This window comes from Heptranchias perlo, unplaced genomic scaffold (genome assembly GCF_035084215.1).
Source record: "Heptranchias perlo isolate sHepPer1 unplaced genomic scaffold, sHepPer1.hap1 HAP1_SCAFFOLD_70, whole genome shotgun sequence".
NCBI classification, from domain to species: domain Eukaryota; kingdom Metazoa; phylum Chordata; class Chondrichthyes; order Hexanchiformes; family Hexanchidae; genus Heptranchias; species Heptranchias perlo.
The window spans coordinates 2,178,802-2,202,177 of NW_027139729.1; the positions used below are offsets into that span (position 1 = coordinate 2,178,802).

A 23,376-nucleotide genomic window follows, 5' to 3' on the forward strand; every position below is an offset into this window, starting at 1 on the left:
TGAGTGTGGGATTAAAAGCGTGCCTGTCTCTGGTACAATAACAGTGAGAGATGAGACCGCATCTTTTGTCTCGCCAACGGGATCTTTCTGGATAAAACGCAACTTTACAGATCAGTCTGGAACAAATACTGTATATGTCTGTCGTTCTCTCTCTCTGGTGCTGTATACGTATGTTGGATACTGTTGGCAAGTGTGATATAGACACACTGATTGGAAGTGCAAGACTGACAGTGTGTGTTTGTCTCTCTCTAGTGCTGAACATGAAGGTGGGAGACCGTCTGATATAAAACAGAGAGAATGAGATGTCCGGGCCGGGCCTCACTGTAACTGGGGATGTGTTCGGCTCCAGTCCCAGTTCATGCTCATTTTTTTTAACTGATTCAGGGCGAGAGTCTCTGTGAGACGGTAACACTGGCGGAGAAATTCTGCGCCACAACTCAAACACCAACACACGAGATTCTCCAAATCAGCTGGAATAAGGTGTTTGTAAACTGCTGAACCCGTCTGCGAGGGGATGTGTGGGGAGATAGAATCGGGTCTGGGACTGAAATGGAAGGAGGCGGGTTGACTTGTTATCGAAGGGACTGTATTTAGGCAGGAATATTACTGACTGTTAATTGTAACGGGGTTTATTTAAAAGCTCCAGGCTTCTGGGAATCCTTGAATATGAAGACCGAGTCTGTAAGGGTTTGTGCGGAGCGCTGTGTTTTGGTTCTATTGTCGAGAAACGGTTTGAAATTGGCGGTTGGAGAAAGCTGGAGGTGGTATTTTCATTCTCACAGTCGTTACCAGGGCGATATGAGAGAGTAAACCAACTCAATATCAGAGTCACATTGAACATATCCATGTACATTCATTATACCAGACATCCGTGGGACTAAATTGCTACCGGGTTTGGATGTTCCAGTTTTATTTTTAATCGTCTGTAATGTAATAATGAAAACACTTCACTAAACAAGCCCACGGGAGGGCTGTTTTTGGAAATAGAAAAGCAATGATCGATACAGTAGCTCTTCTGAGGTTTGGGTTGAGGCACTTTGTTGTTACATTTTGCTGCGCCTGAATTTTGGGTGCCTGAAGTGGGACACAGTCCCTTCCCAGCAATGGAGATCCTGACCATGATGGGAGCAATCGTTCTAACTGAACACAAATGATTTACGGTGTTGTTCTGGGTAAATGGTCCATTCTAACCCCTTCATCCTATGATCACCGTCTAATAGTCAAAGGCCGCCATATTGGATCATTGCAATGTTCCAAACCACATCTTATTTCAGGTTGCACAAAACTCGGTGCTGTTGCTTTAATTGTGGGGACCAACTCATTCCCATCCATCCTCCATATCCGCTCTCAAGTCTCTCAACCCTTCCGGGTTTGTCCTTCTGTGAGTTGGAGCAAGTGATTCTGTCGCCGTTCCTTGCAGCTCTCATGCCTCAAAGTAGCACTTCTTCGAAAATGGATACAACCGGCTTTTTACTGCTGTTTGGTGAGTCGTGAAACAATTTTATACCAATTCCCGGTCTGAGTGGGCAACTGTAAGCGGGAGAGTGCGACTGAACCCGGCGGTGTCCGAACTCCGGTATCTCAGTGGATGAAAGCAACTCATAATTTGGCGTGGAGCCCTCTACATTGGAAAGCATTCAGAGCGGTTGCTTGCTTGTGCTGAATTCTCTGCGGGTAACGGTGAGGGGAGTGTAACGGAGAGGGGACAATCTCTCTTCATATCGGTATTAAAGTATCTCGGATCTAGTTTTTCTTTGACAATTGAATCTTTGAGAATCTGTCTGTTAAAACCTACAGCTTTGACCAACTGTTGGTCACCTGACCTAATATCTCATTTAGCGGCTCGGTGTCACATTTTGCTTGATAACGCTCCCATGAGGCGCCTTGAGACGGGGTGAAAAGGGGAGATATTGGTCTCCCGATTGCCCAGTTACTGTCTACAGTGTAGGAGTAAGATGTATATAAAAGGAAAATTCAACAATCAACATCCACTGAGTTTGCTGATCTCCATCAAGGGGCGGGGAGGGGGGGTTGCGGGGTGGGGATGAGTGATAGCAGCGATACCAGTGGGCTCAGTGCCCCAAAGCCATTGAATGAAATATCGGCCAAGTGTCGCCTTATCGCATCTTATTGCATCTCGGACGAGCCCTGCTATTTCTGGCGGGGCAGTGGGACTCGCTTCATTGCTCATGTCTGGAGCCGGCGCGGACTCGATGGGCCGAATGACCTCCTGCCGTGCTGTAACCTTCTATGATTCTGTGATTCTATGATACCATATGTTCCATGCTTGGAAGTGAGCATGCGCGTTAGGAGGGTACAGTTATCCAGGGGTCACCACGGCTGACCTCAGGTCAATCAACCCCCTGCACTCAGACATGAGCAGATAATGCGGTGGGGTATTGGAGGGCGGCCCTGAGCAACTCCCTTCGTGAATACACCTCTTTGGGGGAGATAGAGAGAAAAAAGGGAGAAGAAAAATTTGAACACATTCAGTGGATAATCTAGTAAATATATTTATAGTTATTCAGTTGGTGCTGAGACATTGTTCCTTCTGTCAGAGTTTAAGTTCCTCTTTCTTTGAACTAACCCTCCTCTGAGTTGAAACCGCTTTCTTCCGCCATGAAGCCAACTGCTCTTACTGTTCTCTTCAGTACTGGCCATTTTCAGTTTGCTTGCTTATTTTTCATTCTCTATTCCATCTTGCATCTCGATTTTAGGTGTTTTGTGATATTTATGTGCGTGTGTGTACTGTCTGTACGAATAAATGTTTCTGGTGAATAACTCAGGCGGCATTCAGCTCTCGGAATTTCTCCTAACTCAACTTCCTCCTTCAGTGTGCTGGATGTCACGAAGATACAGATCTACACCGTGGGTGGAGACTAATGTTCCTCAATAAACACAGTGCTGCAGCTGCAAGTTGGGCTCAGCATTAACCCCTTATATCCAACTTTTCATGCTGTTTTTTGTAATTAGACCCAAGGGCACCTATTGATAATTACCATGGATTAATGGAATTAGTTACAAATTTACACCTCTAGATAGACCTTATTCAGTTATGGTGGTGAAATGGAGAACAAGGGGGCACAATCTAATATATCCCCTTATTGCTAGCTTAGGAGATATTAGGTGTAATATTAAACATCTCTATCAATTTCAAGTGAATTCAATTCAATTTTATTAATAAATGAATGCCTGATAATCAGTGTGCTCCTGCACCACTATTAGGGGTGGATTTCAAAGAATTAATTAATTACTCGGTTAAAAGCCTATCAGAAAGATTGCCACAATGTATTTTCATTCAATATATTTCAACACATTCTTGGTTCTGCTACAATGTTCTTACTGTCAGGGGTTCCCATTCTGTTTGAGTGTTGTCCCTAAATAGATCCCCTTAATTATAGCATCGGAGATGTTTGTTGCAACATTAAATATTTTTATTCATTTTAAGTTTCTTGAATTGTATTTTATTAATAAATGAATGCCTGAGAATATATCTGTTAATGCACCTCTAATAGTGGTTGATTTCAAAGAATTAATGAATATAACCATCGGTTGGAAGAAAATCAGAAATATTGGCACAATGAATTTTCATTCAGTGTGTTTAAACACATTCTTGTTCTGCTGACTGTCCTTACTGTCAGCGGTTAAACTTCCTCTTTGTCCGAGGTGAAGCGCTTCTGAGCTGAAACCATTGGCTTCCGTTCTAAGTATTTGATATCACTGTTAAATTCTGCCTGCAATATTTTCAGATTCTTTACTTATTCATGTTCAATTTACTTCCTCCTTCCATACCGTTCACCCGAATTGTGACATTTGTAACAATGAGTAAACTGTTTGTAAAAGTATCGGTTCCCAGTGAGTTCAAACACCATTCTGTTCTCATTATTTAGACTCCACCTCCTCCTTCAGTATGCTGCAATTGACCACATCACTGAGATATAGATCTGCACAGTGAGTGGAGACTAATGTCCTTAAATAAACGCAGTGCTACTGCTGACCGTTGCTCAGAAAAAAATAATGAAAGGTTTTAATCGAGAAGTTGGGGAGAGACTGTTTCCACTGGCAGGAGGGTCGGCATTTACCGTTTAATCTCCAACGACCACCTTCAAAGATTTGTGTATGTGAATCCCCAGGTCTCTCTGTTAATGCTCCCGCTGTGCAATTTGATCATTTAGGTTATATTGCCTCTTCTCACTCTTCTTTCCAAAATACATCACTTCACACTTCTCTACATTAAATGTCATCTGCCATGTGTTTCCCCATTTCACCAATCTACCAATGTCCTCCTGAGCTCTGCCGATATCCTTCTCATTGCTTACTAACATTTCAAGTTGACAAGAATCATAGAATCATTGAATCTTACAACGTGGAAGGAGGCCTTTCGGCCCGTCGAGTCTATGCTGGCTCCTTGAACGAGCTATCCAAATTAGTAACACACCCCAATTATTTTCTCCATGACCCTGCAAATTAGTCCCCTTCAAGTACATGTCCAATTGCACTTTGAAAGTTCCTATGGAATCTGCTTCCATCACCCTTTCAGGTAGTGTGTTCCAGATCTTCGCAAACCTATTTATGTAAACATTTCTCCTCATTTCCCTCTAGTTCTTTTGCCAACTCTTTGAAATCTGTGACCTCTGGTTAAAGACCACTTGCCAGAGGAAAAAGTTTCACTCTAGTTTCTCGATCAAAGCCCCTCATTATTTTGAATACCTCTATTAGGTCTGCCTTTACACTTACCTGGTCTCAGAAGAACAACCCCAGCTTCTCCAATCTCTCCACATTACTGAAGTCCCTCATCCCTGGTATCATCCGGGTAAATCTCCTCTTTACCCTCTCCAAGACCTTGACATCCTTCCTAAAGTGTGGTGCCCAGAGTTGTGCACTGCCAAGGCGTCGGTCACTTCCTTGCAACCATCATAACCCACATCTCCTTACTTACTTCAAATCAAATTACTTCAGCGTTCCAACTTTGGAATAAACACTTTCACACTCCCTGTTGCCTAGACTTTGACCCGACATTTGTCATCATACTTCTGCAGCTGTGTAACTTCTCAACCACTCCCGTTCTTCAACCGTTGATGCCTTTGCCCCGATTAAAACGTTTACTCTCTTCTATCCTGATCGTTCCTGCTGGTTTAATTCCAAGGGGTGCAGACTTGAGCATATCTGGACCACAACTGGTTCAGCCATCCATCACCAGATATGGCTGACCCAGAATTAGAACAAGCACTATGTCCTCTCTGAAAACCGCCTGCTGCTCCAGAATGACCCTGGGGACCAAAGATAACCTCCAGCTTCTTTTGCCCACAACACACAATCTCCATAAATCTCTTTCCCAGCACCCTCCACACTCTCCTCCAACAACAAATACGAGGACCTACTGAACTTCATGAAGTCTTACAGCACAGAGGAAGGCCATTCGGCTCGTCATGCATGTGCCAGCTTTTAAATGAGCTATCCAATTAATCCCACTCCCCTGATCTTTCACCATCTCTCAGCAGTTTTTCCCTTTTCAACTTTCTATCCAATCCACTTTTGGAAGTTACTGTTGAATCTGCTTCCACCACCATTCCAGATCAGAACAACTTGCGGTGTAACAACATTTATCCTAATTTCCTTCTGGTTCTTTTGCCAATTAACATAAATCTGTATCCTCTGATTCCCGACCCTCCTGCCAGTGGAAACAGTTTCTCACTACACACTCGAACAAAACCCCTCATAATTTTGAACACCCCTATTAAATCGCCACTTAACCTTCTCTGCTCTAAGGAGAACAATCCCAGTTTTTCCAGTCTCTCTACATAACCGAAGTCACTAAGATTAAGACCATCCATTCAGATGCCTATGCTGCATCCCACAATTCCCAATATCACCAAGCCCAACCTCTCCTAAGGCTCCCCCATCATCCAGCCCTGATCCTGAGCCTTTTTCTGGTATCCCTCCGATCTCCACGCATGTACTTTCCAAGCTGAGCTTGCCCATTAGAACCACCTCCTGCTCCCTTGACCTTATTCGGTGTAAACAGCTGACTACACAACTTCCATTCCGGGCCCCAAACCAGCTGAAATTGTGAATGGTCAGTTTCCTCAGGTACTGTCCTCCTCTTGCCGTGAGACTGTTTGTTTCCTCTGCTTTCTCCCATTCTGATTGAATGTTGTACCTAAATACATCTCCTTATTCATGGCTTCGGCGATATTAGTTGCAATATTAAATATGTCTACGTATTTTAAGTGAATTGAATTGAATTTATTAATAAATCAATGACCATGAATAAGTCTGTTACGACACCTCGAATATTGGTGGTTTTCAAATAACTAAATAATTATTTGAAATTAACTTTCAGTTGAAAGCATATCAGAAAGATTAACACAGTGAATTTACGTTCAAAATGTTTAACCTCAGGTTTCCTTTTTATGTGTTTGCTCTCACTGGTAACTTCAACCTGATGTTATATAGAATTTACAGCATGGAAACAGTCCATTCGGCGTAAATGGTCTGTGCCGGTGTTTATGCTCCACGCGAGTCTCGCCCCATCCTACATCAGCTAACCCGATCAGCATTTCCTTCTACACCTTTATCTCTCATGTACCTATCTAGCCTCCCCTTAAAGGCATTTATACTATTCGCCCCAACTACTCCATGTGGTAACAAGTTTCACATTCTCACCACTCTCTGGGTAAAGAAGTTTCTCCTGAATTCCCTATTGGATTTATTGTGACTATTCTATATTTAGGGCTCTTGGATTTGGACTGTCTCACAAGTGGAAATGTCTTCTCTACTATGACCCTATCGAACCACTTTACAATGTTTAAAACCTCTATCATGTCACCCCTCAGCCTTCTCTTTCCTCGAGAAAAGATCCCCAGCATGTTCAATCTTTCCTGATGGGCGTAACCACTCAGTTCTGGTTTCATTCTTGTAAATCTTTTTTGCACCTTCTACACTGCCTCTGCATCCTTTTTTTAATATGGCGACCAGAAGTGTGCACAGTATTCTAAGTGTGGTCTAACCAAGGTTCTATATAAGTTTAACATAACTCATCTGCTTTTCAATTCTATTGCTCTAGAAATGAACCCCAGTGCTTTGTTTGTAATTTATGGCCTTGTTAACTTTATTTGCTGCTGTTAATGATTTGTGAATCTGGACCCCTACATTGCTTCGCTCCTGTGTCCAATTTAGACGCTTATTTTCCAGGGAGTACGTGGCCTCCTTAATCCTTCTACCAAAATGTACCATATAATATTTTCAAATTCTTTACTTATTTATCTTGTATTTTTAGTCCGCCCTCCAAAGCGATGACACTCATATTATGATGTTCGTGACAGTGAGTAAAGTGTCTCTCAAAGTACCGGTTTCCAGTGGATTCTAACACCATTCGGTTCTCATTATTTAGACTCCACTTCCTCTTTCAGTATGCTAGAGCTGACCATATCACTGAGATATAGATCTGCACAGTGGGTGGAGACTAATGTCCTTCAATAAACTCAGTGCTGCCGTTGCCCGTTGGGATCAGCATGAAGTTTTTAATCCCCAATTTTTCCATATCAATTCCCACCGTTAATGCATCCATCCATCCATCCATCCCACAATAGAGCTCCGACACTTCTAATGCAATTCTGTTTCATGGTGTGGAGATGTGGGAATCTGTAAAAATGCACAATGTTTGGACACACACCCAACCCAGCTGCTTTCCTTTATCTTTCAGTGACGGTTTCACTCTGTCCCAAACCGGGGCTTTTGTGCATTTTGAAGAACGTTTCACTCTGTTTTGTGTCAATAGGCTCAAGGCCACCTTTTGAAAGTGACCATGGATTATTGGAATTATTTGCAAACGGACATCTTGATAGGCCTCACTGTGTACACAAATTCTCCTCATCTCGCCTCTGGTTCTTTTGCCAATAATTTTCAATCTGACCCTCTGGCCACCGACTCTTCTGCCATTGGAAATATGTTCTCCTTATTTACTCTATCAAAACCCTTCATGATTTTGAACACCTCTATTAAATGGCCCTTTAACATTCTCTGCTCGAAGGAGAACAATTCCATAGTCTCTAGTCTCTCCAATTAATTGACGTTCCCTATCCTTGATATCATTCCAATAAATTTCCTCTGTACCTTCTGTAAGGTCTTGACATCCTTCCTAAAATGTGGTGCCCAGAATTGGACGCAGCACTTCAGCTGCGGTCAAAACAATGATTTATAAAGGTTTAGCATAACCTCTTTGCTTCTTTTCCCTGTACCTCTATTTTTAAAGCCAATGATCCTATAAGTTTTATTTAACAGATTTATTGACTTGTACTGCCATCTTTCATGATTTGTGCACATACACCCCCAGGTCTGTCTGTTCCTGCAACACCTTTCAAATTGCACTATTTAGTTTATATTGCCTCGCCTCATTCTTCCTCCCAAAATGCATCTCTTCACACGTCTCTGTATTAAATATCATCTGCCATGTGTCTGCCCATTTTATTACCAGTCTGTCTGAAGTCTGCTACTATCCTCCTCACTGCTTACTACAATTTCAAGTTGACTACATTTTCAACTGAGCTACAAGGTGACGACTTTTTAAATAAATATTTTTAAATATTATCCTCCCCTTCTTTGAAGCACGTCTCTGTTATTGCCACTAGATCATAGTCCCATGTGGCGACTTGAGCCTACTGCTCACGAACTTTATTTACAACGCTACGTGTGTTTTCTTTATTCCTTCATGGGATGTGGACATCGCTGGCGAGGCCGGCATTTATTGCCCATCCCTAATTGCCCTTGAGATGGTGGTGGTGAACCGCCGTCTTGAAACGCTGCAGTCCGTGGGGTGAAGGTTCACCCACGATGCTGTTAGGACGGGAGTTCCAAGATTTCGACCCAGCGACGATGAAGGAACGGTGATATATTTCCAAGTCGGGATAGTGTGTGACTTGGAGGGGAACGTGCAGGTGGTGTTGTTCCTATATACCTGCTGCTCTTGTCCTTTTAGGTGGTAGAGGTCGCGGGTTTGGGAGGTGCTGTCGAAGAAGCCTTGGCGAGTTGCTGCAGTGCATCCTGTGGATGCTACACACTGCAGCCACAGTGCGCCGGTGGTGAAGGGAGTGAATGTTTAGGGTGGTGGATGGGGTGCCAATCAAGCGGGCTGCTTTGTCCTGGATGGTGACGAGCTTCTTGAGTGTTGTTGGAGCTGCACTCATCCAGGCAAGTGGAGAGTATTCCATCACACTCCTGACTTGTGCCTTGTCGATGGTGCAAAGGCTTTGGGGAGTCAGGAGGTGAGTCACTCGCTGCAGAATACCCAGCCTCTGACCTGCTTTTGTCGCCACAGTATTTACGTGGCTGGACCATTTAAGTTTTTGCTCAATGGTGACCGCCAGGATGTTGATGGTTGGGGATTTGGCGATTGTAATGCCGTTGAATGTCAAGGGGAGGTGGTTAGACTCTCTCTTGTTGGAGATGGTCATTGCCTGGCAATTGTCTGGCGCGAATTTTCCTTGCCACTTATGAGTCCAAGCCTGGATGTTGTCCAGGTCTTGCTGCAAACGGGCTCGGATTGCTTCATTATTTGAGGGGATGCGAATGGAACTGAACACTGAGGAATCATCAGTGAACATCCCCATTTCTGACCTTATGATGGAGGGAAGTTCATTGATGAAGCAACTGAAGATGCTTGGGACTAAGACACTTCCCTGAGGAACTCCTGCAGCAATGCCCTGGGGCTGAGATGATTGGCCTCCAACAACCACTACCATCTTCCTTTGAGCTCGGTATGACTCCAGCCACTTGAGAGTTTCCCCCCTGATTCCCATTGACTTCAATTTTACGACGGCTCCTTGGTGCCGCACTCGGTCAAATGCTGCCTTGATGTCAAGTGCAGTCACTCTCACCTCACCTCAGGAATTCAGCTCATTTGTCCATGTTTGGACCAAGGCTGTAATGAGGTCTGGAGTCGAGTGGTCCTGGCGGAACCCAAACTGAGCATCGGTGAGCAGGTTATTGGTGAGTAAGTGCCGCTTGATAGCACTGTCGACGACACCTTCCATCACTTTGTTTATGATTGAGAGTGGACTGATAGGGCGGTAATTGACCGGATTGGATTTGTCTTGCTTTTTGTGGACAGGACATACCTGTGTAATTTTCCACATTGTGGGGTTGATGCCAGTGTTGCAGCTGTACTTGAACAGCTTGGCGAGAGGCGCAGCTAGTTCTGCAACACCAGACTTCAGCACGACAGTCGGGATGTTGTCGGGGCCCATAGCCTTTGCTGTAGCCACTGCTCTCAGCCGTTTCTTGATATCACTTGGAGTGAATCGAATTGGCTGAAGACTGGCTTATGTGATGGTGGAGATATCAGGAGGAGGCTGAGATGTATCATCTACTCTGCACTTCTGGCTGAAGATGGTTGCAAACGCTTCAGCCTTGTCTTTTGCACTCATGTGCTGGACTCCACCATCATTGAGGATGGGGATGTTCACAGAGCCTCCTCCTCCCGTTGGTTGTTTAATTGTCCACCACCATTCACGACTGGATGTGGCAGGACTGCAGAGCTTTGATCTGAGCCGTTGGTTGTGAACTCGCTTAGCTCTGTCTGTAGCATGTTGCTTCCGCTGTTCAGCATGCATGTACTCCTGAGTTGTAGCTTCAACAGGGTGGCACCTCATTTTTAGGTACGCCTGGTGCTGCCCCTGGCATGCTCTGCTACACCCTTCATTGAACTAGGATTGATCCCCTGGCTTGTTGGTAATGGTAGAGTGAGGAATATGCTGGGCCATGAGGTTACAGATTGTGCTGAAATACAATTCTGCTGCTGCCGCTGGCTCACATTGCCTCACGGATGCCCAGTTTTGAGCTGCTAGATCAAGAAGTTAGATGAGGGCTGTGCAGTAGACGTGGTCTACATGGACTTTAGCAAAGCCTTTGACAAGGTACCGCATAGTCGGTTGTTAGATAAGGTTAGACCTCACGGGATCCAAGGTGAGGTAGCCAATTGGATACAAATTGGATTGACGGCAGAAGACAGAGGGTGGTTATCGAGGGTTGTTATTCAAACTGGAGGCCTGTGACCAGCGGTGTGCCTCAGGGATCGGTGCTGGGTCCGCTGTTATTTGTTATTTATATTAATGATTTGGATGAGAATTTAGGAGGGATGGTTAGTAAGTTTGCAGATGACACCAAGATTGGTGGCATTGTGGACAGTGAAGAAGTTTATCTAGGATTGCAACGGGATCTTGATAAATTGGGCCAGTGGGCCGATGAATGGCAGATGGAGTTAAATTTAGATAAATGTGAGGTGATGCATTTTGGTAGATCGAATAGGGCCAGGACCTACTCCGTTAATGGGGAGAGTTAAAGAACAAAGAGATCCAGGAGTACAGGTTCATAGCTCCTTGAAAGTGGAGTCACAGGTGGATAGAGTGGTGAAGAAGGCATTCAGCATGCTTGGTTTCATTGGTCAGAACATTGAATACAGGAGTTGGGATGTCTTGTTGAAGTTGTACAAGACATTAGTAAGGCCACACTTGGAATACTGTGTACAGTTCTGTTCACCCTATTATAGAAAGGATATTATTAAACTAGAAAGAGTGCAGAAAAGATTTACTTGGATGCTACCGGGACTTGATGGTTTGACTTGTAGGGAGAGGTTGGATAGACGGAGACTTTTTTCCCTGGAGAGTAGGAGGTTTAGGGTTGATCTTATAGAAGTCTATAAAATAATGAGGGGCATAGATAAGGTCGATAGTCAAAATCTTTTCCCAAAGGTAGGTGAGTCTATAACGAGGGGGCATAGATTTAAGGTGAGAGGGGAGAGATACAAAAGGGTCCAGAGGGGCAATTTTTTCACACAAAGGGTGGTGAGTGTCTGGAACGAGCTGCCAGAGGCAGTAGTAGAGGCGGATACAATTTTGTCTTTTAAAAAGCATTTGGACAGTTACATGGGTAAGATGGGTATAGAGGGATATGGGCCAAGTGCAGGCAATTGGGACTAGCTTAGTGTTATAAACTGGGCGACATGGACATGTTGGGCCGAAGGGGCTGTTTCCATGTTGTAAACTTCTATGATTCTATGATTCTATGTTCTGAATCTATCCCATTTAGCACGGTGGTAGTGCCACACAACACGTTGGATGGTGTCCTCAGTGCGAACACGGGACTTCATCTCCACGAGGACGATGCGGTGGTCCCTCCGACCAATACTGTAATTGACAGATGCATTTGCGACAGGTAGATTGGTGAGGACGAGGTCAAGCAGGTTTTTCCTCATGTTGGTTCGCTCACTACCTGCCGCAGGCCCAGTCTGCCAGCTATATCCTTCAGGACTCGGCCAGCTCGGTCAGTAGTGGCGCTACCGAGCCATTCTTGGTGATGGACATTGAAGTCGCCCATCCAGAGTACATTTTGTGCCCTTGCTACCCTCAGTGCTTCCTCCAAGTGGTGCTCAACATGGAGGAGGACTGATTCATCAGCAGAGGGAGGACGGTAGGTGGTAATCAGCAGGAGCTTTCCTTGCCCATGTTTGACCTGATGCCATGAGATTTCATGGGGTCCAGAGTCAATGTTGAGGACTCCCAGGGCCACTCCCTCCTTGGATTCCAGTTGAAGGAGCTGTCCACGACCGACTGTTGCCGAATGGCACACTCCAAGGTCCAGGAGTATGTTTTGAGGGACGCACTGAAGTGAGTTGCTGCCTACGTAAAGGTTCTTTGAGGAAAGGCGACCATGTAAGGACATGTCACTTTGTATGGTACAGAATGTATTAGAAGATATGTACTGTGTTTTGAATTGTAATAATGAGGTCCTGGTTTGCACGATCTGTATTGTAATGTCTTGAACGGTAATTGTGACATTTTCATTGAAATGTGTGTATCATTAAATTTTATGAAATAAAGCATATTTTGAAATTTTAATAAAATCTTGTGGCACAAATAGACCAATCACTAAAAGTAGCGACGCAGGTTTACAAAAAGGCGAGTCAAGCACTGAGGTTCAATTCTATAGGGATAGAATTGATAAACAAAGAAGTTATGTTCAACTTGTGTGGAGCCTTGGTTCGGCCGCACTTGGATAATTGTGCACAGTCTGGTCTCCATATTATAGAAAGGATATACAGGGATTGGAGAGGGTGCAAAAAAGATTCACAGGGATGATACCAGAACTGAGGGGATACCCTTATTCGGAAAGGCTGAACAGGCTGGGACACTTTTCTTTTGAAAAGAGAAGGCTGAGGGGTGACTTGATAGAGGTATTTAAGATAATGATAGAATTTTGTCGGGTAGATGTGGAGAAAATGCTTCCACTTGGGAGGGAGTATAAAATTAGAGGGAATAAATATAAGACTGTCACTAATAAATCCAATATGGAATTCAGGTGAAACTTCTTTACCGAATGAGTGGTAAGAATGTGCAATGCGCTACCACAAGGGTAGTTGAGGGAAATAACGTAGATGTATTTAAGGGGAAGCTAGATAAGCACAAGAGGCATGATGGAATATCGCATCCTGATAGGGTTAGATGGAGTAGGGAGGGAGGAGGCTCATATGGGGCATACATGCTGGCATAAACAAGTTGGGCCGAATGGCCAGTTTCTGTGCTGTGGTTTTGAAGTAACTCGATGGAACTCAATGTACTATTTTGAGGGTGGTGGAAGAGCAGAGGGACCTGGGGACGCATATTCACAAATCTTTGAAGGTGGCAGGGCAAGTTGATAAGGTGGTTAAGCAAGCGGATGGGATACATGGGTTTGTAAAGAGGGGCATTGAATACACAAATATGGAAGTCATGTTAAACCTTTACAAAAGGCTGGTTAGGCCTCACCTGGAGTATTGTGTACAGCACTGGGCACCACACTTTAAGAAGGATGTAAAGGCCTTGGAGAGGGCACCGAAGAGATTTACCAGTGTGATACCAGGGATGAGGGAATTCAGTTATGTGGAGAGACTGGAGAAGCTGGGCTTGTTCTCCTGAGAGCAGAAAAGGTTAAGGGGAGATCAAAAAGAGGTGATCAAAATAATGAGGCGTTTTTATAGAGCAAATAGGGGTAATTAAATAATTGGATTGATAACCAGAGGTCATCGGTTTACAATAATTGGCAAAACAACTAGAGGGGAAATAAGGAGAACATTTTTCACACGGAGTGTTGTTAAGCACTGCCTGAAAGGATGGGGTCTCTTTTAGAGGCTGTCTTCGTGTCAACATTCATATTTTCACTGGGAAACTGCAGGAACAGAGTGAAACGGGTCTGCTTGTGTCCCTGGATTCAATGTATAATGTGGAGAAATCTATAAAATTTATAATTGAATCGGCAGCAGTGAACATGATCAATACAATTATATGAAAACTGTAAATGAAGCGCTCATTGTTGGACCAGTCCTTTCTGAACACAGCTTTTAACTTTATTCCTGAGAGAGGTCTCATTAAGACAAGGTTCTGAACTTTGAGAAGTTTGTGATATATCCACGTCATCATTTACATCGGAGTCAAAGCTGCTGATGTGGCCTGTTTGTTCAAATGACTGTAACTAATAGCAATGATCAGGGGTATAACCGTGTCAGTGGAGATTTACCCCCTGTATAAATCAGGGATCGCTGTAATGAATCCACACAGAGTGCCTGCCGGAGCTGCGGTTTCCAGGTCAACAGAAATCATTGCTTCTCACAGAAATGGGATATTCAGTAATGTATCTGATAGAATGTATTTATTATCCAGTTCTCGCAGCCGTTGGAGTTCCAGGTAAGCCATTATCTCAGCTGTTCATGGTGTAAATCGGTATTAACTCTGCTGCTGTAGATGGCATTCTATTTTCTCCCGTCGTGTATTACACAGTGGACTGCTCTGTCCTAAGTCTCTGCTCGTTTGGTCTTGGAGCAGCTGCATTACTTGCATTACGATCTTGTATATCCAACCGTGGCATTGTTACTGGATTATTCTCTGTACTTAACTTATTAGAATCAGGTGTCTGGGCTCGGAGCTGGTCTCAGACCATCAGGAGTTGTTAACAGTTTCATGTTGTGGAACTAACCTGTCCTGGAATATTTTTTCATCAATGTGTTTTCAGTGATTGATAATGAGACAGCTCACGGTCTCAGTGTTACAAGGAGGCAGCGCAATGTCCTCCCTCCACAATAATATGGTTCAGTTTAACTGGGATTTCAACGTATTTATTGGTTATCACTGTTATGAAATATTATTTCATTCTGTTTGTATCTGACGCCGCATCAGATGTCTGGTTACTGAACTGTGTTTGCTGCTGATTCTTTCAATCTCATTCTCTGCTTCACTGTGGATGAATTTACTGTAAAATGCAATGTTTTGAGGTCATGTTGCACTTCATCTGTTGAAATAATGAGCATTTCTATTTATCTGCAGATTATAAGCAGCAGCTGTGATGTTGGTGTTTTGTTAATTGAACAATGCCGCCATCTAACGCTGTACTTTGTAATTACAGGAGAAGGAATTTCAAATATTGTGACGTTTGTCTGGAAGAGGGTTTCAATTCTGTTTATTCCACGCATTGTAGATGAAGTGAACAGTGTAGGTTAACTGGTGGATCCTTGGATGATCTGTAGAAACATTAAACTGTTCACAGAGGCTTCAACATTTAACAAACTGACACTGAGAATAGAATCGTTGGAACACGGGGCTGGTGAGGAGAAAACAGTCTCAGGATGTCAGGATTTCCTCGGAAATGAAAGGGGCATTGAGAAAGAGTAGAGACAGTGCAGAGAGATCGAGTGCAGCGATAGAGATCGCGACTGAGAAGGAAAACGAGAGGGACGGTGAGAAGGAAAGAGAGGAAGAGATAGACAGAGAGAGAAAAATGCACACACGGAGAACGAGAGAGGGGAGAGAGACAGAGCAGCAGCGGTGTGAATAATTAATCGGAATGAACTGCTGAAACTTCCAGTACAATTATGAAGAGGAAATGTGACTTGAAGGTTTTATTAGGATGTTGTCAGATTGTGAGAGTTTTATTGTACTCGCGTCTGGTGTGTTTATCACTATCAGATCCTCAGTCTGTTTATGTGAATGTTCCTTTCACTTGTTTACTGATTGAAAACATAAACATAATTGAAATGTATTTAAAGAATTGGATCATTGATTTCTTTATCGCATTGAATTATGGGGATATTGCAATCCAGAAGCTATGTGTCAGTTTTATTTAATAAAGAATGAGGCGAATTCAATGATTGTATTTTCATGTAATTTTAGTTGAATATGCAAAGTAAATTTATTGAACACGTTATGTAACCAACGAGCGGCTCATTGACACCAATAACCACAGAAATTAATGGTTGAATTCATTAATTGGATTGTGTGAGCTGGACCTATAGATTAGATTTCCTCCAACACTCTGCTGCAGTCTCTCCCTGTGAATCCCAGCCTCTCCTCCCACGGCATTGACTCCTCCGTCTCCTCATCCGTTCCTTCACTTCATTCGCTTTCCCAAACTATCTGCTACTGATTCCCCTCCAGCTCATACATGCCCTCTTCCTTGGTCTCCCTCCAAAACGCACTCGTTCGCTCGGCCTCCAGTTGCCTCTTCTAATCCAATCCGAAGCCTCAAACTCACCCCCACGGATCTCGGTCTTTCCCGTTTTGTGCCATCCCCAGTCGGCTCTCTCCACCCAGAGCAACAAACCTCCCCCTGTCCCCTCACCTTCTCGTCCCTCGCTCACTTTCCCGTCCATCTGGAGCCCAAATCCGGATTTAATCTGTTGGATTCCCGGTGTTTATTTCCCTCCTCCCTTCCCCACCGGCACGGCCCCCTTCCAGTGGATCTGGTGCTCACTTTATTCACTCTCAGTATCAATTTCCCAATTCATTATTGATTATTGTGTTTAAAAACATTTCTCTGTCCGAAAGCGCTGCCCAGGTCAGTGAACCAGTTTCCACCGTTTGATTCAGCATCAAAGCTGGAAATTTCACCCCAGATCCTGTCAAACTGCCGCTTTGTCTCCAGGTCTGATCAGTAATTTCTCTCCTTCCGTTTCTCTCTCTTACAGTTAACTTGGTGGCGATTGTGATCCTGTCCCGAGGAAAGTGCGGACTCTCCAAATGTATCACTCGCTACCTGGTGGGAATGGCGGCGGCCGATCTCCTGGTCGTTATCACTGATGTCATAATGTGGCGCATTGTTGAGATTTATTTCCCAGTTTCATTCTTGACCATTACCCCCGTGTGTCGTCTCATTGTCACCCTGAGTTTTGCAGTCACAGCGGCCTCTGTCTGGTTCACAGTGATTTTCACCTTTGATCGATTTGTGGCCATTTGTTGTCAGAAGCTGAAAACAAAATATTGCACCGAGAAAACGGCGGCTGTTGTTATCGGGGTGGTGAGTGCGCTGAGCTGTTTACTAAACATTCCCTGGTACTTTGTAATTGACCCGGAATATATAATGGACAATGTACCCCGGGGTTGTGTCGTGAAACCGACCTTTTTCACTTCACCCGCATGGGCAGCGTTTGACTTGTTTAATCTTGTGTTAATGCCGTGTCTTCCATTCATTCTGATTTTGCTGTTCAATGTTCTCACCGCCAGGCACATTTTAACGGCCAGTGAAGTCCGCAGGGGACTCCGGGGCCGCAGCAATGGAGAGAATCACAAGGATCCAGAGATGGAGAACAGAAGGAAATCCATCATTTTACTCTTCAGTATATCAGGCAGTTTTATATTGTTATGGAGCGCAGAAGTTTTTTATGTTATCGCTCTGCGTGTAACAAACGTCCAGTTCTATACGGTCAGTGACATTGAGTCAGCCGGATTCATGCTTCAACTTCTCAGTTCCTGCACCAACACGTGTATTTATGCTGTGACCCAGACTAAATTCAGAGAGGAGCTGAAGAACGGTGTGAAATACCCACTGAATCTAATTGTTACATTAGTTAAATCATAGAAACGTCTCAAGACTTTCCATCCGAAATTACATAAAAAGTCAATTAGAGTTTCACGTTTGGCGGTGGCCTAAGACGGGCGGTAGCGGATCGGGCGCCCGTTATTCACCGCGCCTGATTTTACTATCTATTGACATCAATTAGTTCACTAAAGTAACTGATATCAATCGAATACTTTAAATAAATTTGGAAATAGCAGACAGGAATTATATTTTACCCGACAAATGCGGTGTTGTGAAATGATACAAGATGTGAATCTAACATGAAATGGTTCGCTGTTATTAGTCTGGAAATAATATGATTTCAATATTAAATGTTTACCTGAAATGTATAAAATCAAATCCTCCTTTTCGGTTGATGATTATTTCCCATCACACACACTGCCCGGTGGGATGGACTGAGGGTGAGCTGTCAGGGTCAGACAGCGTCCTGTTCATTGGGACATTTGTTTTGACCAGAACAGAATAATAATGGACCAACACACGGACCGTTAATAACCGGTAAAATATTAATGTAATTTCAAACTCCAGTGGGGAGTTCCGGATATCGTTTCCTCTCTGAGCTGCTGTGCAGCAATTTTTCCTCAGCATGGAGTTTAATGGGAAGTTAGGGTTTGCCTGGTTACACCGATCTATGAGGAGATCTTTCTGAGATGATCAGGAGGCGGGAGATTTGTCCTGGCCGCAGCAGGCCAAGGGAAAGCTCTCCTGCTCCTCCTTGCCCCACAAAATATAAGTTAAAAAGAAACTGTTCAGTGTTCTGGACCACTCAATGCCCATCGATAGGGCGGCTCCTCCTCCCATTTGTAACTAACATTAAATGGTGTCCCGTGTACGTCATAATACTCTGATTTACATATTACACGTGATCTGACCGGAAACAGGTGAGTGTTGTTCCAGCCGCTCTCCTCAGGACCCGACCCCCGGTGACGGAGGCAGTAACGCCAGTGTTAAAGGGGCGGTAAGTGACCTGACACCATTTACTCGCCTCTACAAACCCATTTCCGCCAGGCTGGGATGCTTAAAATCGGCCACACCTTCCCTGACCTACGCCTTAGTATCAATCTTCGAAGCCCACAAGCTGGTCCATTTTCTCAAACTGCACCGGTTCACAACACATGAAGGGAAATTTTCACCATCGCAGAACTGTTGGAGCGGATCAACCGCCCCTAATAGAACCAGCCCGATTTTAATTTCTGCTCTTTCAGTTTACCGCCCAGGCAGTGAAGTTGAAATTACCCCCTTTGTCGCTGATCCCAATGTTCGACAGGTGCGTCAAAGAAATCAGACAGTGTTTGCCAAACATTAACATGAATGTGGGTTCATGGGGTATATTCGGGTAAAAGGTGATAACCCTTCTCCATAGAGACAAGACCCCTATACCATTGAGGTGAAGAGGGGTTCACCCCAACATCCAGGATACACAGGACGCTGTTCTCTACGGGCAGTTCCCAGGGACGAACAGCAAGACAGATATCAACTGCTACTGGAAGACCATCAACTCGGCGAAGGAGTCCCTTTGTTCCGCCCGAAACCAACTGGTCTTCAAGCTGAAGGAGCTGTTCACGACCGAGTATTGCCACCTGGCACACTCCAAGGTCCAGGAGTACATGCTGTGGGACGCACTGAAGCGAGGTGCAAAGGATCTCTGGGGAAAGGCCACCGTGTAAGGCTATTTTACCTTGTATTGTGCAGCATGTATTAGAAAATATGTTCTGTGTTTTCAATTGTAATAATGGAATCGTAGCGTGTACGATATCTCTTCTATTGCTTTGAATTGCAACTGTGATATTTACATTGAGCTGTGTGCTTTCATGAATTTTATGAAATAAAGTATATCTTGAAATATTAAGAACATGTTCCAGTCTCACCGTGCCTGTTATTATTGGACAGTGAACAGTGGAAATATTGACGGACAGTAAAGATGTGGGAGCTGTACAAAGAACATCTATTGCAGGCAACATGTGAGAAATAGGAGTATTTCCTTAATGGTGAGAAACTAGGGACTGCAGAGGAGCAAAGGGGTTTGGGTGTCCAGGTACAGCAATCACTAAGAGTTAGTGCACATGCACAAAAAAAAAATCCCAATTTCTAGTCTGTCATATCCCAAGGTATCGCTATCAGATTCTGAGCCAACTCTCTGGAGTTTGCTGATACAATCAGGCCCCACTGCCTCCCTTGCTGGTCCATTCCATACATCCAGCACCATCTGCCTTAAAATGCATTCAAGCACTGTGCTCATCCTGTGCCTCAGGGAGAGAAGACTAATAAATCAGGAGGACCCAGATCATCAGCCTTATGTGAGTTTGGACATTTCAGTTTTAATTCAGCTTATTGCATTTGCAATTATTTCCCTTTTGTGTACATTTCTATTTTTATTTCATGGTTGCAGATTTTGCATTTTTGAACAAATTCTCCAAAACCTGTGCGCAGTGAGTGCTGACTCCGGGCCCTTTGATTGACAGCTCTCACCTTCACCCCCCGCCCCCCCACCCAACCCCGCACCCGGCCATCACTCCACTCCCGCCAAACGCCTCCTGGGCTGACTCCTCCCATCACGTGACACGCGGCAGCGTCTCTCATCTTTGCGCGTTGATGTCACGACGCGTACGTGCCGCATGCGCAGCGCGGTCCCTCTGCCGCGTTCCCTGCGGGCGGTGCTGTGGGCGGGGGCGAAGCCCACAGAGGGAGGGCCGGCACCGGGAGTGGCCTGAGAGGGGAGAGCGGGGTGGTGGGGGAGGAGGGGGGTGACGGGGGAAGTTACTCGGGGCCTACTGCGGGCCCCGTGAATCTCCACTCTGGCAGCGCCCGGTGTCGAGCTGGGCTCGGGGGGGAGTCACTCTCCCGCCTCCCCGTCAAACGGGACGGGGGTCGGAGCCCAAAAGTGAGCGAGAATCAAACAGCACAGAGAGAGGCCGCTCGGCCCATCGCGCCTGTGCCGGCTCTGTGGAAGAGACCGCTCGGCCCATCGTGCCTGTGCCGGCCCTGTGAAAGAGCGATCCCATTAGTCCCACTCCCCCCTGCTCTTTCCCCACAGTCCCGCAAATTTCCCCCCTTCAAGGATTGACCCGATTCCCTTTTGAAAGTTATTATTGAATCTGCTCCCACCGCCCTTTCAGGCAGTGAATTCCAGATCAGAACAACTCGCTGCCTAAAAACATTCTCCTCATCTCCCTCTGGCTCTTTTCCCAATTCCCTTCAATCTGTGTTCTTTGGTTACCGACCCTCCCGCCAGTGGCAACAGTTTCTCCCCATCGACTCCATCAAAACCCCTCCTCATTTTCAACCCCTCTATTAAATCTTCCCTTAACCCTCTCTGCTCTAACGAGAACAACCCCAGTTTCTCCAGTCTCTCCCGTTAACTGAAGTCCCTCATCCCCGGAATCATTCTGGTAAATCTCCCCTGAACCTTCTCTGCTCCAAAGCGAGTAATCCCAGCTTCTCTATTCTCTCCGTATAATTATTATTATTAAGTGGGTTGTGCTGGGTATCTGGAAGCTGTAATTCGGTGAGTAGAAAGCAGTGGGAGGATAAGTCTGCAGATTGATTTTGGGAGATGGTGAAGACGGTGATCGTGGATTCAGACAAGGGAGGGAGGTGGTCTTTGAGACCGTCCGTGCTCTGTTGTAAGATCTCACTGTGTGTGTCTGCTTCCAGCACTTCCCATTTGAACCTGTGACCTGACTGGCGATTTCTCCGAACTCAACTGCTGCTGTGAACCTGACTGTTCCCCCGCGGACACCAATGTCTTCTCCACCTGTCTGCCTGGCAGTGAACCGTAAGTTTCTGTTCGTGTGTTACTGCATTGGCTCCCGGTCCGGCAAAGCCTCGATTTTAAAATCCTCATCCTCGTGTTCAAGTCCCACCATTGTCCTCTCCCCCTCCATATCTCTGTAATCTCTTCCAATCGATTTCATCTCCACGGACAACCCCATGTCATTCCACCCGATTATGGCTTCTAACCCACCCATTTATCTCCTCCACAGCCCATGTAGACAGGAAGAATAGACAGTGCTGGGACAGTCAATCCTGTTATCTGCACAGTCGGTGCCGGGACAGTCAGTCCTGTAAGACACATAATCAGTGCTGGGACAGTCGGTCGTCTGATACACACACAGTCAGTGCTGGGACACTCAGTCCTCTGATACTCACAGTCAATGCTGGGATACAGATTCCTGTCATATCGTCAGAGCTGGGACGCTCAGTCCTGTTATATATGATGTGGAGATGCCGGTGATGGACTGGGGTTGACAATTGTAAACAATTTTACAACACCAAGTTATAGTCCAGCAATTTTATTTTAAATTCACAAGCATTCGGAGGCTTCCTCCTTCGTCAGGTGCATCGTTCACCTGACGAAGGAGGAAGCCTCCGAAAGCTTGTGAATTTAAAATAAAATTGCTGGACTATAACTTGCTCCTGTTATATACACAGTCAGTGCTGCGACATTCAGTCTTTTTACATACACCGTCAGTGCTGGGACACTCAGTCCTGTTATGTACACAGTCGGTGCTGGGACACTCAGTCCTGTTATACACAATCGCATAAATAAATAACTTCAAGCAAAGAATCAAATCTCCAGGACCTGTTGGTTTCCACCCCAGGGTATAAAAGGAAACCGGAGGGGAAATTGCAGATGCATTAGTCATAATTTCCCAAAGCTCTCCAGACTCAGAAATTGTGCCCTTGGAGATGAAAATTGAAAACGTCACTCCGTTATATAAGAAAGGAGGGAGGAAGAAACCAGGAAAATACAGACCTGTCCATTTAAGGTCAGTTGTGGGGAAGTTACTGGAATCTATCATCAGAGACAAAATGGTTGAGCACTTGATCAAGTCTGAGCTGATCAAAGAGAGTCAACATGGATTTGTGAAGGGCAGGTCATGTCTGACTAATCTCGTTGGATTTTTTGAGGTAATTAACAAGGTGGACAGGGGAGTGTCTATGGATGTTGTCTGTATGGACTTCCAGAAGGCATTTGATAACGTTCAGCACAAGAGATTAATAGAATCAATAAAAATGCACAGAATTGATAGTGACCTTGTGACTTGTGTTGCAATTGGTTGGGAGGTCGGAGAAGAGAGTAGGGATAAAGGGAACGTTCGTTGATTGGCGGGATGTGAGAAGTGGTGACCCCAGGGATCTGTACTGGAGCCTCAGCTTTTCACCATATTTACCAATAACTTGGATGAAGGAGTAGAGAGTTGTAGATCCAAGTTTCCAGGTGACACTAAGTTCGGAGGCACAGTAAGTGGTGTAGATGGGAACAGGAAGTTACAAAGAGACAGTTTAAGTGAATGGACAAACTGTGGCAGGTGGAGTTCAATGTGGGGAAGAGTGAGATCATTCACTTTGGAAGCAAGAAGGAAACATTGGAGTATTTTCTTGAAGTGAGAGATTGGGAACGGTGGAGGAGCAAAGGGATTTGTGTGTCCATGTACACAAATCACTAAAAGCTAGAGCACAGATACAAAAAAATAATCACAGACTAAAGGAATGTTG

General features: G+C 44.9%; 1 protein-coding gene across 1 annotated transcript in view; it reads left to right on the plus strand.

The window, feature by feature from the left end:
• The window catches only part of LOC137318386 (zinc finger protein 16-like), a 254,149-nt gene that overhangs the window by 210,476 nt on the left and 20,297 nt on the right, over positions 1 to 23,376 (plus strand). The window lies entirely within an intron of this gene.